The sequence below is a fragment of the Nannospalax galili genome, unplaced genomic scaffold (assembly GCF_000622305.1).
Source record: "Nannospalax galili isolate Female #2095 unplaced genomic scaffold, S.galili_v1.0 scaffold512, whole genome shotgun sequence".
Lineage (NCBI taxonomy): Eukaryota > Metazoa > Chordata > Mammalia > Rodentia > Spalacidae > Nannospalax > Nannospalax galili.
The window spans coordinates 966,653-988,004 of NW_008331992.1; the positions used below are offsets into that span (position 1 = coordinate 966,653).

General features: G+C 41.1%; 1 pseudogene; it reads left to right on the forward strand.

The window, feature by feature from the left end:
- The first annotated feature begins 5,962 nt into the window (after positions 1 to 5,962).
- On the forward strand, positions 5,963 to 14,619 carry LOC103729099 (annotated as a pseudogene).
- The last annotated feature ends 6,733 nt before the right edge of the window (positions 14,620 to 21,352 follow it).

Sequence of the window (21,352 nt, forward strand, 5' to 3'; positions counted from 1 at the left end):
TGAAAAGCAAATGTTTAGGTGGGTCTTCAGGTGGGTAAACTCCTAGCAGTCTAAGGAAAATGCCCAATGTGGAATGCTTTGAGTGTAGAGGGCATTTTTGTTTCTTTAGCTACTCTACCCTAGAGCTGACTTAGAGTCTCCAAACTAATGTGGCTTTGACCTGTTCAGAAAAATTTAAATATATAGAAAGGTAAATTAAAGAAGCAATCAATGAATCTAAATGCTAGCTTTAAGCACTACTTTATTGTAAGAAAAAAGTGAACACTCTGATCCAGCATGGGAGTCACAGCTCTGAGACACTATGCTTTTGACCGTCGTTATTTTTTAAAATTAGGATTGAATTGCCTAAGTATGCCTACTGGCTAATGTGAAGGAAACACTTCAGTCAAGTGCATCTTCTCCAGTGTAGGCTTCAGGCTGATGCCATGTGGCCTCAACGCCATCCAGCATCCCTCGAAGCCATCATTTTCCTGTCATTGAAGAGCTTACTTTCCCCCTTCCACGAGAGTGTTGGCCTCCAGTTATAGATTACTGACAGAGTTTCTATTTCAGGCTCTATTTTGCCTGTAAAGTAGTCTTTTCCTTGGTTACATATTCACGGGCATTCAATGGACCATGAAAATTGTGGAAGGTTTTATTTTTATTCCTGTAATCACCTTTCCTTGATTGAATTGTATTAAGTATGTCTTCTAGCCAATATGAAGGATGTGGGCCACTCCTCACCAAACTCACTCTTCTAGAGCAATATACTCCTCCAGGCCTACACTACAGGCCTCCTCTACATGTACAGTGACAATGGCGGACAGCAGGAATAGGAAAGTGTGCCTCACACAGTCACATTGCCATGAAAGCAGCAGCTGTTGATATAAGCACTTAGCAAACCCATTATGCTTTCCCAGGGGCAAAAACCTCAGTGTCTTAATGAATGAATTAGTGGGAGTAGAGACAAGCTTACTGGAATTCCTATAGAACATGATTTTCATTTAAAGAGCAGAACTCCACAGAGACAAAGTGGATGTCAGTTCAGAACCAAACCATTAGCGGGAAGTTTTTAGACATACTATCAGTAAAAAGAGTGAGGGTCTAAGGTCTTTGTGAAAATTCTGAACTTTGTTTGTGATCCGTTATATCCTGGAGCTTTTCCTAAATTAGTAGGATCTCAGTTGTACACCTGAATGTCCAAAGAGCAAAGGCAGTTACACACACATCATGCCTAATGTAGTTAAATACGTAGCACAAATTACATGTATTTTTCAACACTTTCTTCCATTCTATTCATAAAAACCAGATGGGCATTAAGCACAGTTTCCTCGATGATCAAGTGGATGACCTCGAAGTCTCTGCACCCTGCTTTATTACCTGTCACCTCGTATCCACTTTCCAGTAGTCCTACACAATGCTAATCCTAGTCTGTGGCCTGAGAGTCACATATGTTGGGATAAATGACACGACGAAAGGCTAATAGAAGTTACAGAAGCATCGTGATATTCCTGTGATGAATTCGGCATTCCAAGCACTCACTTGTCAGCACGCAGGCTGACTGTCAGCGATGCATATGGTGATGCCCCCTCATTTCCCTCTCTGAAGGTTTTGGAAATTACATGTCATGGCACCCTTCCTTTACTGTCAGAACTGGCATTTGTACAACAGCACTGCCTGCTGACAATGAACATTCATGGTCCCCTCAAAGAACTGGAGTAGTTGCATTATTTCTCTCTTCATTATCAAAGTTAGATTTATCCATTAACTTGCTGACCAAAAGGGAAGGGGTTAGGCTTGGCAAACCATTACAAAAACTAAAAGGCTGCTAACTCCTGAGTTCTGTCTGCACATGTACATGTGTATTGAGCATCTGCTTTATCCCAGTGGACTTTAACCAAAAAGGAAGGACCACTTCTGTAAGTGAGTCACTGGGAAATCTGCTGAGGTATATAGCATGTTGGGGAGTGGACAGGAACAGAACAGTCAAAGGGAGGGGTAGAAAGAAGAAAGGAGGTTGCATTTTTGTGCCTAGAAGGGGTGAGACTTTGATCAGGCAGACTCGCTGGTGATTCTTGTTTGATGAATGCCAGGGAGCAAAGTAGCATGAGTCTAGCAGTCTCCTTCCCAACTGCACCCACAGCAGAACTGTGTGGAAACTCTCCCCCTCCCCCAGTGTGAGGAGAAGGCTGGGCATACTGAAAAGAGGAGAGGTGTTCTCAAAGTTGACTGACCCCTCTGAGACTTGGAGATACCTGTTATGGAGGGTGGTGGGAGGATGAGGTACATGGCAGCCTTCATTTGAGGCACTGGATGCTGATGCCTTTGGATGAGGTCCTTTTTCACGCAGGTGCCAGCTCACAAGTGCTGAAGCACACCTCTAGGAATTGGGAATGCTGCATGCCTCTCAATAAGGTTACATGTATGTGCTCTAAAAGAGCACACTATCAAACGCAATGGCAAACCCCTCAGGGGCAACATGCTGTTTCTTCATGGAGTGAGAGCACTAAATTTACTCAAGCATTTTAGAAACACTGTAAGATGTTAAGGCTCATAAAAGGTCTTGCATGTAAGTTCATAAGCAAACTTAGTACCATCCTTTCCCTTCACACATGAGCTTGTCTGGAAAGCCAGATATTTTCATGAACTGCTGTTAATTGTAAATGTATTAATTTGAAAAGGTGGTGGAAGGAGTCGGCTTTAATGCTGAGGCACAGCTGTAGTAAGCAAAGGGCAACTGAGGGTGGATCAGTGGTGGTGAAACTGTTAGCCAGCTGAGGAAACACTTCACAAATGACTGCCTAGTTGGCAGGAGCTGAACAAAAGAATCTAGCACTTCCTGTAGCAGCTGGACGTTTAGCATCCCTCCAGCAATCCAGATAGCATCTCATACAGATAGCACCAGGTTCTTAGAATCATCTTGTTTTTTTTTTTTCATTATTTTTTTTTTTTAATTTTATGTGTACGAGTGTATTGCCTGCATGTATGTGAGTGCACCCGTGTGGCGCAATGCCACAGAGGTCAGAAGAGAGTGTCGGATTCCCCTGGAACTGGAGTTAAGGATGGTTCGTAGCCATCATGTGGGTGCTGGGAATCGAACCCAGGTCCTCTGCAAGAGCAGTCAGTGCTCTTAACCACTGAGCCATCTCTCTTGTCTTTTTTAAGTGGACTTAAATTCCACTGACCTTTTTCATTGTTTTTGCTTCTCAATCCCCCCCTGCCCCCAGTGCTAGGAACGGAACTTGGGGCCTCACACCTTCTACACAAGTGCTGTACCAGTGAGCCAGGTTCCCAGCTCCTTGCTTCCCAATTCTTAACCCATAATCTAGACTTTTTTGGTACCATCTCAGGATCACAGGTTTTAGAAGACAGAACTTAAATAAGTACACAGGTCACTTCTGAGAGAATTAGAAGGAGTTTTATGAGATGTGAACATATAAGAATTGTGTCTGATAGCTGTATAGAATACCATACTTTTACAGAACAATTTTTATAGCCTAGCTTGACACAAAGGTTGGAACCCAAAGGCTGATGCCAGAAAGTACTAGATGATTCATGAGTAGGAGGAAGATTCGGCCCATCATCTGTGAAGCTGACTCGGAGGTGGGTGAGGAAGACAAATCAGTGGAATTCACCAAGTATTACAGCAAGGGCCTATCTCTCCCCAAATGTGTGTAGGAAGCTTACTTCAAGAAGCTGGGGTTCATTATGGTAATATTAGGTAAGCAGAAGTAATTCCTACAGGGTAGGAATTTCTCTGTAAAGAAGCAGCCAAGCTGCAAAGGCCTAGTCACACCACACTGTGTTCACCAGCTTGGGGCAGCTGCAGCCACCAGCAAAGTACTGTCATGTGTACACACTGCAGGAGCCAGCTAAAGAAGGTTCTGGTTCCAGAAATGTAGGGGTTGGATAAGGCATGCACAGAGAGTAGGCTGGATCAGAGCAGTGGCTGCAAGAAAAGTGTGTCATGAGAACCTGAAGCTGGGACCTGGAGACAGTCACCAAAGAGGGCCCAGCCCTCTCCCTTGCAGCTGTGGCACCAACCACATGGAACCACAGGCGGTGTGCTGTGAAAGCTGCTGCGGTATCCTGACTGGGCAGCAAAGGCAAACTCAGATGGCCGACCTTCTACGTCCGCACCCAGCCTCAGTTCCAGACGGTCATGTGCTTGAAGATCCCCGAAACCAGAGACCAGGGTGTAACTTGTAAATTGGGGACCTCAGGCAAAGGAATTCTGACAGAAAGTGGACTTCAGTGGGAAATCCGTCTCCCGTGGAAAGGCTCACCGACAACGTTTGAATTACTGAGACCAGCAGCCTCCTCCACCTGTGGAGAGAGGTACAGAAGTAGGAGCAGAGGGCGGGCTGGACCATCCCAGTGATGGGGAGATGTGGGCTGAGGGCACAGTAGCTGCTTTTCATTATTTGTACTTCAAAAGGGATTTAAAAAGTTTATTTGGGAGTTGGCTCTCTCCACCCTGTGGATTCTGGAATTGAACTCAACTGGTCAGGTTTGGCAACAAGCAACTTTGCCTGCTAAGCCATCCCGCTGTGGCATTATTTTAAATTTTTCATTTATAATTTTATACTTTAATTGTTTAGGCTGCTGTGTCCTAAGGTGTCTTTTGTCAGGAAAGTGTTTCCTGACTGTCCTTTCTCTACGCCTACAGTAGTTTCTCCACTACTTCTTACACCTTTGCCTCACACTTTCCTTTCCATTCTTACTTTGCCCCTTTCTTCCCTCTTTCACCTTTCTTCCTCATTTCACTACCTGAACATTGACATTCTCAGCTCTAAAGGAAACTATAAACTACATTTTCTTCAACCAGAACTGCAGCGCCACTGTCTCTGAGCATTATCTGGACTTAACTGAAGTACTCGACCGTATTCTGCTGTGTCAACACTGGAACTGCTGTTGAGTCACATCCGCAGTTGCTTTTCCCCCAAATAACTGTGGATCATGCCAGTCCAAGTAAAGACAACTCACCAGGAGAACCACATAAATTAAACAAGCAGATGAATGGGAAAAACAGAAACCAAACCAAACCAACGGGAAGATGCATCGATCCCAACAGATGCACAAAGCACAACTAGGAAACAGACTGTGACAAGTCAACCCACTACGACATCCCCACAAGCTCACAGCCCAGCCCTCTGGAAATCAGAGATAACAGAAGCCAGAAAAGATTTCAGAGTCCTACTTTTGAAAAGGCTCAGTGCTCATACAGAGAAATCAAATAAGCAATCCAATGAGTTAAGGAAATCGACTCAGGACCTAAAAAAAAGTGACCAAAGTGGATGACATAGTAACTTGGAGGAGAAATTTTAGAGAATAGAGGAAAAAATCAAAAAGGAATCTGAGACTCAAAAAGATTGGAACTGAAATTCTGGAAATGAAAGAGTCAGTCAATCACATGAAAAGCACAGTGAGAAGTGCCGTCAACAGATGAGGCCAAGCAGAGGAATGGAGTGCAAGGGTGGACAAAATCAAGTCACTACTATATTCAGATGGACATTAAAAAAAGAGCGAACATAACAACCCAAGTTGAAGAACTCTGGGATGCGTTCAAGAGACCAAACCTGAGACTCCATGGAGTAGAAAAAGAAACTGAGATAAAGTCTCAAGACATAGACAACTTATTCTTTAAAATTATAACAGAGAATGTCCAAAATCTACAGGAATAAAGACAAGAGGCTAATTTAGAACTCCAAATAGACATAATCAGAAAAGACCCACTCTATGACATATTACAGTCAAGATTTCAAAAATAAAGATAAAAGAAACAGCATTAAAGGCCATGGGGAAGATGGGCACAGTAGGCGTGATGGCTTGAGCTCAGGGGGCAGTGGGGTGGCCAGGGGTGTCTGCTGCTTCTCTTCTGCACCATGGTACTGGTGGTGATTGGAGTGAGTTGCCCTGGTCACCAGTGAGACTGCTGGCAATGGCTTGTGCCTGGGCCTGGCGTCTGTGTGTCTGGCCCAGGATGTGGATGCTTCAGGATCTTCTCAACCTTCACTTGCACATGAATATGATGAGTGGCCCCAGTGGGCCAGCAGTGGCAGCAGGTGGCAGGGAGGAAGGAGACTCAGCAATGGGTATGTGTGTAACAGAAATCACTCCAGTCTGTCTTTCTTCAGAATTACCTCCATCAAGAAACACAGATCTGTTTGGCTATTTATCCAACCCTATCGTTCTTCTGTATCTATCTTTAGCGTATTTATGTATAGAATGGCTACCAATGGGTTGCTAGGGAGAGGTTCAATGTTTTTATTTCACTAGATCAATGTCAGAGACACCTTAAAATTAAATCGGACTAAAAAACCCATTGATTTCTTAAAAAATTATTTATTATTTATTTTGATTTTGTGTGTATGAGTGTTTTGCCTGCTTGTTATGTAAGTGCACCTGAATGTGCAGTGCAGGTGGAGGCCAAAAGAGGGCGTTGGATCCCCTGGAACTGGAGTTAGGGACAGTTGTTAGCAGCCATGTGGGTTCTGGGAACTGAATCCTGGTCCTCTGCAAGAGCAGCCGGTGCTCTTAACCACTGAGCCATCTCTTTGGTCCCAAGATTCAGAGACTTCTTGATTTAGGTGCTGGAGATGGAGAAGTCACAAAAATCATGAGTTCCCATTTTGAAGAAATTTATGCCACCAAGCTTTCTGAAATCATGCGGCAGTTTTAGAAGAAATATAAAGCACTTTCTATAAATGAATGGCAGAACACAGGGCCCCAGTGCGATGTTATCAATATCTTGGGTTTGATGGGCTGCTGTGATCAGTCACAATTTTGTTCAAAGATATCAGAAAGGTAGTAGAGCCGCTTGAGTTGGTTTCACCTTTACTCTGAGGTCCTGTCCCATCACCCCTGTGTGGACAATATAGTTGCTGAGTGAGAGAAGCCCATCAGAAATCTTGGTTGTCAAGAGACAGAACTGGGAGGAGCAAGTGAATTGAATTGTAGGTTCCTGGCAGGCTCCTAACATGGTGTTGCAGCTTCCAATATTTTAAAATAGTTTGAACTTAGCCCTGAGAGAGTCCCTCTGCTTATTGGGAGACCAACCAATCCTGAGCTAAACTGCCCAGCCTACATCATGGAAAGTTACCCAACCACACAACTGTCTATAAAAGATGTCTGACTGCCCCTGCTTGCTCGCTGCTGTTTCTCTGCTCCCCGAGAGGCAGCCCAGGGGTCTGTCCACTCTCAAATAAACTGCTGTCCCCCGACACCCATGGAGTTGTCTAGTTAGTGGTCTTCCCCGCGTCTGCTTCCATACATATGGTACAGAAACCTGGGAGGAATGATGGGGTTACTTATGACCCAGTTCCTTTTACTGAACCAAGCTGCTGACCAGGCGCTCCTGCCTGTGATATGGACCATCTTGCATATTATGCCAGCTCCCAGCCTTATGAGTCCATCTGCTTTCCTCTGTCCTGCTCACCCTCTGATAGAGTTCTGGTAAGTACTTTCCTGCAGAGCTGCGGATCTAATCTCTCACTCTCCCTCCTCCCTGGAGGTCTTTGCTTCTCTCCTGAGGTGTTTAACTCAATTTAAGCCATACCAGTACGCCAAACATCTTCCCATGCCCTGCTGGGGGCACCCCTCGCTTGTCTTTGGGACACCTTGACAAGAAACATGGGTCCTTTTCTCACTCAGAACAGCAATCCTGACAGGGATGCCTCTCACAGCTGCTGCTTCTCTGGGAAGACCTCACCCTCTTCTTCCTCGTCCTGGATTTGGAAGGAACTCTATGACTTAGATGACTCAGAAGCTCCAGGAGCTCCCCACTGGGCCCCATGAGACCCCTTCCTTCTCCCTTTGCCATGGGCTTGGAAGGCTCTGTCTTCCATCTTTCTCTCTGTCTTTGTCCTCTTCCAGTGTTTTCTCCCTCACTTTGCTGGGCATGGTCTCTGATCCCTGACTGATACTATTATTTTCCATCTGACTTGAGGTCTCCTTTTCCATCCTTTACTCAAGGCTGTCTCTCCTCCTCCTTCTAACTAGTTACGATTCCCTGCACAGGTAAAATGGTCTGGATCCCTCTTCCCTTGTCCCTTCTGGTAACTCTTGTTCTTCTTCTGAACCCAGCCACATACACTTAGGTCTATGTAAGCCTGCATGCTTTTCTAAATTTTTCAGAGACGAGTAATTTCCCTTCTTTCTATCCCTTTTCTAAACGTGTTTTCATTAGTGCTTTAGGCTGCCCATCATGTTCTACTTCTTTACTTTTCGCTAAAGCTTTCTTCTCCTTGCCATGTGGCTGCAAGTCTGCCATTTGTCTGACCTCCATGCAAGCTCTAAAGCTGCATTGCCTCAGCACTTTGTCCTAAAGCATCTGTTTAGGTAAATTCTTTTATAAATGAGACTGAGAACCCTCTTCGGGACACTCATTATCCTCATACCATCTTGGCTACCACTAAGGACCCTCAAATTCTAATAACTTATTTATTTATAGGTCATGTGGAAATTTGTTATAGATGTGCTGAATTTGGCTTTTTTATCTATCTTGCTATCTTGTCTCAGGGCATTCGAGGCAGCAAACCTCCTTGGCTCTTGGACAAAAGGAAAAAAAAAAGGTTTTAAAGGCCCTTTCTTTGCTGAACTTTTTCTCAGGCTTTTGGGGGGAAAGGAGAATGGTCAGAGGGGCTTCGAATTTGAACCTCAGGCCTTGTTGGGTACCAATCAAGCAGTGCTCAGGCCATGTGGTCCTGAGGCAGCTGCTTTTCTAACTAGATCTAAGCTTTTTAAACTTCAGTGAACAAGGAGAGTCACACTCCATGCTTGGGTGACATGGATGTGCTTTCAGAGCAATACCTGAATGATTTATGTGCTGGATGTAGCTCCCCATTTTTTCTGCTGCCTTCACAAATTTCTGTTTCAGCAACAGCTTGTATCTAGAAATGAAGAGATCTGGAGGACATTGCTTAGAACTCACAGTTCCAATGGGTGGTGAAAGACATGGACACCCTCCCTTGGTTGGAGACCATGGATTCCTTTGCTTTGCTGTCCTATTTGGGGGGCATATATCTGAGGGTAATTTCTCCTGCTATGTCAATATGACTTAACTGGGTGCTTTCTAAAAGTAAAAAAGAGTTTCTGTCCACATTTAATCTGTGAGACATGTGACTCCCACAGGGCTTGTATCCCAGTGGGTTATGGGCTTATTATTTCATGGAGCTGAGCTCACTAAGCTGGCCATGTGGTCTAGTCACCATCATGGCTACTGACCTCACCAAGAAGGAGACAGCCATATGACCTGGTCTCCATCTTGGTTGATTGTTAGGGTTCGAGAATCGAGAATAATTCCCACAGATACCCAAAAACATTATACAAAAAGTTTATTCAAGAATTTAAAGAAAAAAAAAGACAATAACCAAATGGCAGCTAGCTGGGCACAGACTACATGAGCCAAAGATGGAGTCTGGCCCTGAACAATAGCAGGCAGGGGATTTATTGGGGCACTCCACAGAAACCCGCTCACACCAAGCATTTTTTAAATATAATTGGATGTCCCCATATCCTGTGTATGGGAAAGTCTTGATTGTTAGGGGCTGTCTTCAGGGCATTGGAATGTGCTGGCTGAAATGTTTTAGAGCCAGAAGTTTTTGTTCATACCTTATAAGGCATTTACATGTACAATATGCCTGAGCTTGTCTGGGCTTGTCTAAAGAAGCTAGCCAAAATGGAGTCAGAGCATTTTGGCTCTTCTGATGACATCATCAATATAGGGACAGTCACATGGCTTGGTTGCCATCTTAGACAGTAACATTTTCAAAATGGTGGTGACCTCTGTGAACTTACCACCATCTTAATTCAACCACATGGCTCAATTCAAAATGGAGACACCCAGGAACTTACTAGCACTACTGAGTTCTAGGGGTTCATGCTTTCTTAGGAATTCCCTGGACTGCAGACATTCAATCACATGTCCTAATCCTCTTGCAATTTTTGCTTTGGTTTTCATCTTTAATGCTTGATTGAATTATAGAAAAGCAAGAGATTCCAACAGTCTCTATTGCCTTGTAACAAGGTCATTGCATTTTTATATCAGAGTAAGGAGGTACTATCAGACCTCCACAATGGAAGTTTACATTTTAACATTATTTTGACCAGTTTCTAAATGGGATTATTTTCAATATTATTTAGATACTTAACCTAAAGTATTAATGTTTCTTTTACTGTCCTTCCTGTCTCCTCTGATTTATGTTATGCTAATAACTTAGAACTTTGCTAGGTTTCATATATAAAGGCATCTCCCTCTGTAAGAAACATTAAATATTAGTCTTCTCTTTCAAAACCTGTAAAACTTAGAACTTCGTTTATGATAAGGAATTCTAATCTTTTGATTCCATCACAGAGAAATACTACCTTAAACATACATGGTAAACTTAACCCTTTCTTTTAGGCCACTAAACCTTTTTACATATTAAAGAGGTAGAGATATAAGCTATCTGACTTGTCTTTGGTACACCTAAATTTCATGTGATTGTGTGTGTGTCTATGATAGTTGTTTTCATGTATTGTTTGTGTCAAGACAACTTTTAAACTTTTGCCACTTTAGTTTTTTTTTCTTTTTCATTCTTTTATTGTGTACAAGAATTATTGGTTTTATTTTTTTGGCATGCCTAATCAAAATACACATGTACAAATTTATAAATATAAATATTTTGGTGATACATTCAAAGGCCTTATAAACAGGTACCCTAATTATTTTGAAATCTATTAAACAGTGTCTCCGGGTCTATTAAGTGTTTCACCAAACTTTCAATTGTCTATACAAAACAGCATCTAAGCCGGTTGTGTAAAATCCCATTTGTTAAATACCATTTTTGGTTTTAGTCTGCTTTCCAGGTGTTTTAAGGTATCCATTTTGTTTGTCTGCTTCAAAGGTGTTTTGGTTTAAAAATAATGAACCATATTCTCAACAAAGAGTAATTACAGAATCTTAGTTACTAAAATCTATTTTTTTAAATTTTATTTTTAATTTTTTTTCCTTTTCAAAGCAGGGTCTCCCTGTAGCCCCAGCCATCCTGGAACTCACTATGTAGACCAGGCTGGCCTTGAACTCACAGAGATCTGCCTGCCTTTAGACATGTATACATAGTCAAAATGAGTTTATGTTTATTAAAGTTAATTTGCTTGGTATCATATTGACTTATAAGTAAAGTCTCATGCAAACTAAAACTGCTAAATTAACACAAAATATTTTTCAAGTCAAAATGTTATCTCTTTAATCCTTATTTACAACACTGTTCCTATTACTCAAACATATAAATTAATTTTAAGTACATCTCTCTCTCTCTCTCTCTCTCTCTCTCTCTCTCTCTCTGTGTGTGTGTGTTTTAAAATACTAATTGCTTGGTAAATTCTCACAACAAATGGTAAATTTGTTTGTAAATGTTATTAAGAAAGTTTATTGAAGGTCTGAGCAAGGTTGTGTCACAGTTTTCCTTAAGTGATTATGCTGGAGGTTGTGAGCTTTGGTTTAATAATGTTTTGCTATGTACCAGCTGCTTCTCTCTACTAGTATTTACACGCCTTCGAAACCTAAAGCAAGGTTTTGGTAGACCACTCTCTAACCTACGTGAAGTTGAAAAGACTTTATGGTTTTGTATTTTCTGTCATGTTTACCTGGGAACTTATAAAGTACAGTGTGTAAATGGGTGACATTAACTTAGTACATAATATTATGTGTATAATTTAGATTCCATGTTCTTTTAATAAGATGATGCTGCACAGCATTCTTCTGAGCCATAACTGCCACCTTCATGATTTCATCTATGCCTGCTTGCTAATGAGCATTGTTGACAGCTGTGTTCCTTCATTAAAGGAGGGGTAAGCAGGGTCATTGGACCCTCACCTGAGTGTCCAGCCATTCTTCCCAGCCAGCTGTATGTAATTCTACCCTAACTACAAATGGTCTCCTGAATTTGGGAAGGACATAATCTGGGGACGGCTAGGAAGAGAAGGCTTGATCCATGACATTATAGAAAAGTCAACATCCATATGGGGTAAAGACTTTCTAGGGCAAATACTTTCAGGTCTTCTATATACCTCAGTAACTCCTCACTCATCTCTGTAAGTGAACTTAGTAAATGCATTGGTTCCCCAGGGTGAACGCTGATGTAATCAAACATCGGTTTGACATTAGAACCTTAGAAAGGGGATAAACATTGCTTAGTGTCCCCAGGAAGAAAATTCTTACAACAGATGGAAAGTCATTTGTTAATGTTCTTATGTCTCCTGGTACTAAAAAAGAAAATGGGAAGGTGAAAAGATGTTAAAAGGAGACATTTTAATAAAAGAAGAGTTTATGTATGAAGATTATGATGGCTGGATATTTCCAGAATAGAAAAAAAATGAGAAATTCTATGCAAGTGATGAAGGTCTATGTAGGTCTGTTACAATATATAAAAGAAGAGACACAAATAATATACACAAAATCTTAAAATTTCTTAGGTCATAGTCTAGTCAAAGTTTATCTGAGAATGTTTGTTTTTTTCCAGAGCTTTATCTATATATCACATGGTAATTAAAGTACCAGATTGACATAACTAATGTTCTTGGGTGTTTAATAGCAATACTTTGAGGCCTATACTAATCTTTTCAGAGGGTCATAAAGTGACAATTTTTCGTTCCTTGCCTTCCAAGGTCAACTAAGTCCCAGGAATATGGGCATCTCTTGAAATGTTCTGTAACTATCATGAGTCACTTGTCCTGTTCAGGAAGGTCATGGAGACCTCACTAGAAAGACTCAATTAGTGTCCAGTCTACAAAGAGGAGGCTAAACACAGAGGAAACTTTCCTCCATGCTTCTAAGCAAAGCCAGCATGGTTGAGTAAGACCTTTGATTTATCCTCAATAGATGGAACTAGTTAAAAAAAGACCTAAGGAGCCAGGGGCTCCTCCCAAGTCCATATGATCTCTGAGGACAAGATCCTCAACTGACCTTAAGAGTAAAAATAAATTGGGCTATTTGCGTGGTCTTAAACACCCAACAGGAAAGGATAGCCAAAGAGTAAAATTTTTTTAAGAGCCCAAAGGATTGAACTTCCCACTCATTAGGTTTAAGTTTATATAAGATGTTATTTAGACAATGTCTCACTAATGATTTTGTTCTTAATAAGAAAATACTGCTCAGGTATAAGACTCCAAATCCTGGCCCAATCAACTCTACAGTTGCCTACCTGAAGTCAAAAGAAAAACAAACAAACAAGCAAAACCCCACTATTATCTAAAAACTAAATAATGGCTAAAGTTCTTCTCCTTCCCTGTTTAGAGGCCATTTGGGAGAGAACTCACACTGTGATTCTAGTCATTCCAACAACTGTCAAAGTGCCTGCAAAGCAAATCCTGAGTCTAGCCATGACAGCCAAAAGAAAAATGAGGAGAAATCCAATTGTGGTGGTGTGAATGAAAATGTCCCCCATAGGCTCCAAGTATTTGGACATTTCGTCCCCATATGGTGGCACTGTTTTGGGAGGTTTTAGAAGGTGTGGCTATCCTGGAGGAAGCATGTCACTGGGGCCAAGCTTAGAGAGTTCTTAAGCCTTGCCAGATCTCCAGTTGGTCTCTTGCTTCCTGTGCCTGCTTGAAGATGTAGAGCTTAGCTTCTGCTTCTGCTCCAGCCACCTCCAGCCACCATGCCACCATGACGGATTGTAATTCCCCTGGAACTGTAAGCTCAAATAAACTCTTCCTTCTATAAGTTGCTTGGGTCAGTGTTTCTATCACAGCTTTTGGATGCCTTCATCAAGAAACTCTGATTTGAAAGCATTTTGGATGCTTTTGGACGCCTTCATCAAGAAACTCTGATTTGAAAATTCACCCTGTTCTGACTTCTCCTGGTTTCCTGCCTAGAATTTGTGCCTAACTACTCTTGCCTTACTTCTCCTTCCCCTCCTTGGCTCCCTGATATCCATCCTCATAATAATGATTATTCCAGGCCTTTTTAAAAAATTCAGGACAGAATTGATGAGATGACCTGTCAGTGAACCAGATGCTCTTAACCAAATTCCCTCAGGTCTCCTACCACCACCTACCTGCCTAACCCTGTGCTGCAGACGGATGTTCCAGCCTTTTGAGACCATCCATCTTTGCCGACATCCCTGTCCAGCAGGAAGTAGCTAAAGAAAGACCACCGTTACCCCTTATCATCAACAAGAGGCTGGAATGTTAGGTTCTTGTCAGGCTCCTAAAATGGTGGTGCAGCTTCCAATATTCTAAAATAGTGGGTTTACACTTAGCCCTGGGAAAGTCCTTCTGCTTATTGGGAGACCAACCAGTCCTGAGCTAAATTGCCTAGCCTACATCATGGAAAGTTACCCAACAACTTAACTGTCTATAAAAGATGTCTGACAGCCCCTGAAATGCTGCTGTTTCTCTGCTCCCTGAGAGGAAGACCAGTGATCTGTTTGCTCTCAAATAAACTTCTGTCACTCCTGCCTTCCCATGGAGTTAGTTATCTGGTCAGTGGTCTTCACTGCTCCACTTCCACACATTGAACAAACTGCCAGAGGGTTCAGAAAAGCCAGTTTTGTCATCGATACTTTCACCAGACTACCATATCTGTGTGAAGGTTACATATATAATGACCATGATGTCTTGAAAAGTGTAGTCTTTATTCTCAACCAGTACATGTAGAGATTGAAGTCTTCAGAGTTTTCCTTTAGAATCTATCCTCCAGAAGAGAGGCTGTATTCAGTGATATGATAGGGGAACTTCTGGGGACTGCCATTTTCAATATCATGTAGGAATTAATGAAGTCAAATCATTAATTTTTTTAGTGTATAAAAAGAATGTTTAAAAAGAAAAAAATGAAAGCTCAACTACTGTGGATTTTTATTGACTATTTATTCAGTACTATTCCACTGCAGATTATTCTTCAACTTTGACAGAATATACTTTTTATAATTTCTGAAGGACTCATTCCCACACTTGTCATCAATAGATTTTAATAAATGAGGAGTGGTAACAATTTGTCCATTTACTTTCAAATATTTGTTCTAAGGTGTAGCCACTGATATTTTTCATTTTTAAAAACTCCTGTTATTACTTAAGAAAATGTTTTTAATTATACCAATAAACATTTTTGGAGATAAAATAGGAGGGAAAATATCAACCCATATGCAAAGGCAGAGACATCAGAATGATTTCAGATGTCTTTTTCAGGAAGCCAAGAAGACATAGAACAATATATTTCAAATCCTAAAATGAAGTAGCTGTCAACAATTATTGTGATACTTGGAGAAATAAGAATATCTCAAGATAGACACAAATTAAAGCAGTCCATGACTACCGAGTCAGCACTGAAGAAAATATTTAAAGGAATACTATACACAAAAGAAAAAGAAAAACCATCTCTTTCATGAGAGTAATAAATAAACAGAGGAGGGCTGGGAAAGAATCCACTACACCGAATTCAGCAAACTAGCAAATTCCTAATCCTAATAAGGGAAAGAGGAAACAATTGCCAGTAATCTAAACAACTAGAGCAATAAGCAACAATACTATAGGGAACTGCAAATGCCTCTCAAGAATAATCTTAAAAGCAAATGAATTAAACTAGCCAATTAAATGATGCATATTGGGGGCTGGAGAGATGGCTCAGAAGTTAACTGATTGCTGCTATTCCAAAGGGCCCAAGTTCAGTTCTCAACATTCACATAAGGCAGTTCACAATTGTCTAAAACTCAAGTTACAGGGGATCTGACACTTTCTCTTGGCCATGTGGCATACATTCACACAAGCTCACATACACATACATCAAAAAAAGATGCATACTAACTGGCTAGATTAAAAACTAGTTTCAATGTCTGTTACAAGAAACACACCTCACTGGTAAAGACATCCTATAACCGAGAGTCATAGAAAGATACAAAAGTTTGAATTGCTTGTATGTAAAATCATATGAATATATATATAAAATAAAAGTTGACAATGAAGGAAACAAAATATGTGGCAATGCTAGGTATATTTTGAGGTATTTCCTTTAATTGATAGGATGGGTCATAAATCTCCATAAGGTGAAAATTTGAAGAACATGCTGACACCTCACCTAATGGACATAGATGACGTGTTATTTCTGTAAGTCACACAATATACCATCTTTCCAAGCACGGGCAAAATAAACACAAAAGCAACATGCAGGACTAGATTGCAAATCTCAGTGAATTTAAAAGGAGTGATGTGTGTGATGTTTTCAAAGTAACGGGGAAATGAGTTAGACATTAGATTTGAAAAAACTGGAAAACTGCCATATACTTGGAGATTAAAAACCAATACTTCTCCAAAATCTACATATCACATAAAGCATTATTATGGTTATTAGAAAGTGTTTTTATCAAATGATGAAAATACCACATAAAAAGCTTTCAGGTTGAAGCTAAGGCAGAGTGTAAAGTATCACAAAATGTCTGTTTCAGAAAGATGAGAAGGCTAACTGTTTTATATGCTTTGACCATTCTCTTCCCTCCCTACATCTGAAAACCACCTCTCAGGTCTTTTTCTATGTATTCAACTTTAAAAATCTGTAAGTGAGTTCGCGTCGTATCTTTCTCTGTCTGTCATGTATCCTTAATGCAATACCTTCCAAGTTCATTCATATTGTTGTAAATGGTAAGTTGTCATTTTTAAAGGCTGTATGTATGTGTATATGCATATATATATATATATATATATATGACATTTTCTTTACTCATTCCTTTATCCATTCATCATGGATGGACACTTGTTTCTACACTTGCGCTATTTTGAATAATGCAACAATGAACATGAAAGTGCAGATGTCTTCATGAAGCACTGACTTCAACTTTGTGGAGGTATATAGCCAGAAAGATAACTGGATGATGGTAATTCTATTTAAAATCTTTATAGACCTCCTTACTGTTTTTTATAATTACTGTTACCAATTTACATGTCTGCCAGTAGTGGATGATGGCCTCTCTTCTACACATCCTCATCTACACCTGCTCTGTCTTGTCTTGTCTTTTTGACATAGCCATATGAAAATGTGATGTTTTATTGCAATTTCATCTAGTTTCCTTGATGATGAGTCCTGTTGTGATCTTTATCATGTACTCATTGACCATGTTAATGACTTCCTTGGAAAAAAGTCCATTTAGGTACATTGTCCATTTTAAAATTAGGTTGTGTTGTTATTTTTCTTTTTTGCTATTAACTTGTGTAAGTTCCTACATTTTAGTATTTACCCCTTTTCAAATATGGTTTGTAAATTATTTCTTTCAATTCCTCATCTTCTTGTTCCCTCTACTGTAGAAGCTTTTCAATAGATATGCCTTTTGTCTATTTTTATGTTTGTTATCTGAGCTAATGTTGAGATACACCTCCTTCTAAAATGTAGGCGTTACTAAGGACATCAGGGAGTTTCCTCCTATGTTTTCTTCTAATAGTTTTATAATTAAGATCTTTTATGTTTTTAGCTCATCTGAGTTGACTGTTGTGTATGCTGTAAGATGAAAGTCAGACACCTCTTATGTACCTCTTGGATCCTCTCAGTCTCACATCTTTTGGGGAATAGCTCTTCACACACTTTGACCCACTATGCAGACAAAAGCACGGCTCATTTAAAGCCATTTGCTGGATCTGTTTTTAGGGTTTTTTTTGTTTGTTTGTTTCTTGGATTTCTGTTGGTGCTGAGGATGCTCTCTGTTCATGGATAAGCACCCTGGACGTGTAGAGGTAAATCTGTTAATGTCCTCTGAAGCAAACCTTTGATGATCTCACTCAGAACTCTCTAGACATCCTGAGGCTCTACCCTCATGGATCCCCTGCCCCTCTGCTGCTCTGTGGTCTCTGAAGATTCTCCTCTGAGACTCATATTCAGCTGCCTTTTAGTAAGACATTTTCACAATTTCAATGCTCCATTTCCTACTTTCTTCCACTCCTGGTTTCCTGAACTTGCACTTCCAAGGAAGAGCTTTGACTCATAAGAGTCTACAGACAGCAACATGTATGAATATGAAAATGATTTCTGTAGTCTTGATGTATGTTTTTCAAGATAACATAGATTTTTTTTTTTTGTCTTTTTGAGACAGGGTCTCCCTGTAGCCCCAGCTGTCCTGGAACTCGTTATGTAGAACAGGCCGGCCTTGAACTCACAGAGATCTGCCTACCTCTGCCTCCTGAGTGCTGGGATTAAAGGTGTGCACCACCATGCCTGGATATCAGAGATATTTTTTATAATGTGCTGATTTCAGTTCCCTTCAATACATATCCAGTAATGCCCTTTCTCTCTCTCTCTCTTCCTCTTCCTTTTCCTCTTTCTCTCAAGCTAGAGAAGGTACTGTGTAATGTATAGTAAAGTAAACATTATTATTTTAAAAGCAGATTGGAAATAATCCCCTGACAGTCTACAATGTGATGACCAAATCTTATTCTTTCCAGAAAAGTAATAAATTATGCTTAAAAAGATTAGGGTTGGAGAGATAACTAGCAGTTATGAGCACCGGCTGTTTTTGCAGAGGACCCAGGTTCTGTTCCCAGCACCTATATGGCTGTTAACACCAGTCATCTCCTCCAGTTTCAGGGGATCCAGTGCCCTCTTCTGGTCTTATCAGGCATTGCAGGACACAGATACACTTACATGCACTCACAACACTCATAAACATAAAATAAAAACAAGTTAATTTAAAAGAAGATTAGGAGAGCAACCTGGATAGCTTGAACAATTGTCCCATCTTTGACCCTACCCTGGACCACTGAAATTAGACCTTCAAAGCTAGAGCCCAGCACTGATGCTGCCGTTTTTTCATACTGAAAACTATTATACAAAAGCCTGTAGCCCAGGAAATGAAACCAATGGATGGGAAATTGGCAGGGCAAGGTCTTAAGGAAAGTGGAGTTAAAACCACAGGTATTAGGCAAGGATAACATTAGCACAGACTCAAAATGAGTGAATTTTTTCTGAAACAAAAGTGAATGAGAAGTGTTTGGATAGATCCAGGACACTTTGAAGTGGTAGGAGACAGATCAAAGGAAGTCAAATGATTTCAGTCCTCTCAGCAGGTAGGAGGGGTGATGATATAATGGTCCTAGTCATCAAGGCAGTTTTGAGAGTCGGCCTTTAGTGAACATTCTTGCAGCAGGTGCCTCACTAAAAGCCTGAGCACTGTGAGGCACATGCTGCAAACTGTAAGAGTGAGCAATGACCTTGAGCAGTTTGCTTGTGTCACATAATGAGTAACAGAGCTGCTCTGCACAGGCATCAGAGCCTTTGTTCTTAACTGTGCTGGGGTATTGATTTCTGAGGAAGACGGGCATCGGGCATCAGGCTGAGGCTCAGGGGATGGGGAAGGTTGAGAATCAGTGGCTGTGGGAGAATCAGTGGCTGTGGGAGAATCCCATCAGATGAGGATGGGATGGCTTACAGGCCCAGATTAAGCAATAGTTCATATACTTCCTTGGTGGAAGTCCTCTGCTTCCTGGGGCTCTCTAGTAACAAATGGCAGCTCCCAAATGAGAACAAGTTTTCCCAGGTAAGATTAATGAAGTCAATGAGACAGAAAGTCAAAGAGTAAGGTTCCTTCTGCATGAGCTAAAAGAGTATTGAGAGAGATCCAAGCGCTGACTATAGCATGTTGGCACATGCTATAGTCAGCGCTTGGATGTTGGCGCTGTGTAGCACACTGAGGCTTGGAAGGGCTGAGGATCTGGGATACGAGGAACAAGATGAGCTCCAAGAGGGGGAAGAGGAGAAATGAATAAAAAGGAGAGCTTCAGAATTTGGTATCTCCAGAAGTAGAAAAAAATATTGTCAAGCCAGAGGGGAAATTTTAGAGTTCTGATAGGGTGGTACTGTTATTTTTATTTTTTTCCTCACTGTGTCAGATAACATCCATTATGCAAGTCACTGCCTTGAGATACATAGTTCAATCTAAATAAGTCATTTAACATTAGTGGAATTGTTCTTTGAGGGTTCAAAATATTGTATCTCTTTAGTAATGAATAGAACTCCTGAGATAGAACCTTCCACTTCCATGGTGGGCCTTAAGGATATGACCAACATTCTGAGATTAGTTATGAAAACAGATGTCAGAAGGGGCTTAGAACCACCCATCATCTGCTGGTGTTAGCTATGGAAACTCAGCTTTGAGTTAACAGTAAAAACCACCACACTAGGTCCATTCATCATATGATGTTGAGCCGATTACTGGACTAAGTAGATACAAGCAAGGACTGCTTACAGCTCAAGTCTCAGGTTTGGTTCTACCTTTCTGTGGAGGCTGCGTTCAGGGGCCAGGAATGCAGGTGAGAGGTTAAAGAAGAGCAGCTGGCCAATGAGACAGGTGAGGGGAGCAAGCGGCTGGGCAGGCAGCCACCACACAAGAGGACTGTGCCCTTAGTCCCAAGAACTTTTTATAGGAAATCACACAAAGGTAGCTTCTGGATTATAGAACAGATTGCATCATTGTTTACTTTTGGGGTCCTAAGACATACAGTGTCAGTTATTTTGTGCTACTCATAGCCCCTGGATGTCTACTTAGCCATCTGGGCCCATGCAGGAAATCCATGTCAGTGCAATGCTATCTAAACATAAACAGACCCTCACAGCCTTTATTCTCTACATTTTCCCACATCAAATGAATTTAGGAATATTATTTAATACTCTGCCTTAAGTTCCTAACCAAGAATCAGCACTCTGCCTGTCACCTGGTGAACTGCTGTATTGTAAGATTAATCAAAATTACAGTGAGTTCTTATGAGAGAAATATGCAGAGCTAAACAATTGCTCCCATTTATTTTGATCAGGTGTGAACTGCCCTGATAGTACAGTGGGTTAGTCCCAGTGCCATTGTGTTCCACGGTTTAGCCTAATCAAATGCAGCTTGTTTATTTATAAATGCAGCAGAAACCCTAAGACAGACAAATTAGCCCTACATGTACTATTTTCTGTATGGAGTTGAAGCCTTTCTGAAATGGAAAGTTTTCGTCAATTTTGGTTTAGCGTCCTTTAATCCTTTCTCTTGGGCCAGCTGGGAAAACATAGTGGCTGTGCTAGAGACTGAAGATGGATGAAGAAAGAAAACAGTGTTGGACTGACAAGATGGATTCGCAAAGGCACACAGAAAGACACTGTTTCCTCAAGACTGACTTTCTGTAAACGGAAAAGATTTATCTACTGACCACGAAGCCAAGCTTAGAAGCGGCGGCGCTGCTCTCTAGTTCGTTCTTATTCTTCCTACACGGCTTTGTCTGGAAGCAAAGCACAGCAGAGGGAGAATGCCCACTAAATAATGATGGCGGTGCGGCCTTACGCAGGCTCGACAGCAGCTTTTCCATATGTGAATTCTCGTTACCATGGCTCTGCGCTCCCTCTCTCTCACCAGCTCAGTGTGAGCTGCTCAGTGTGCAGGCT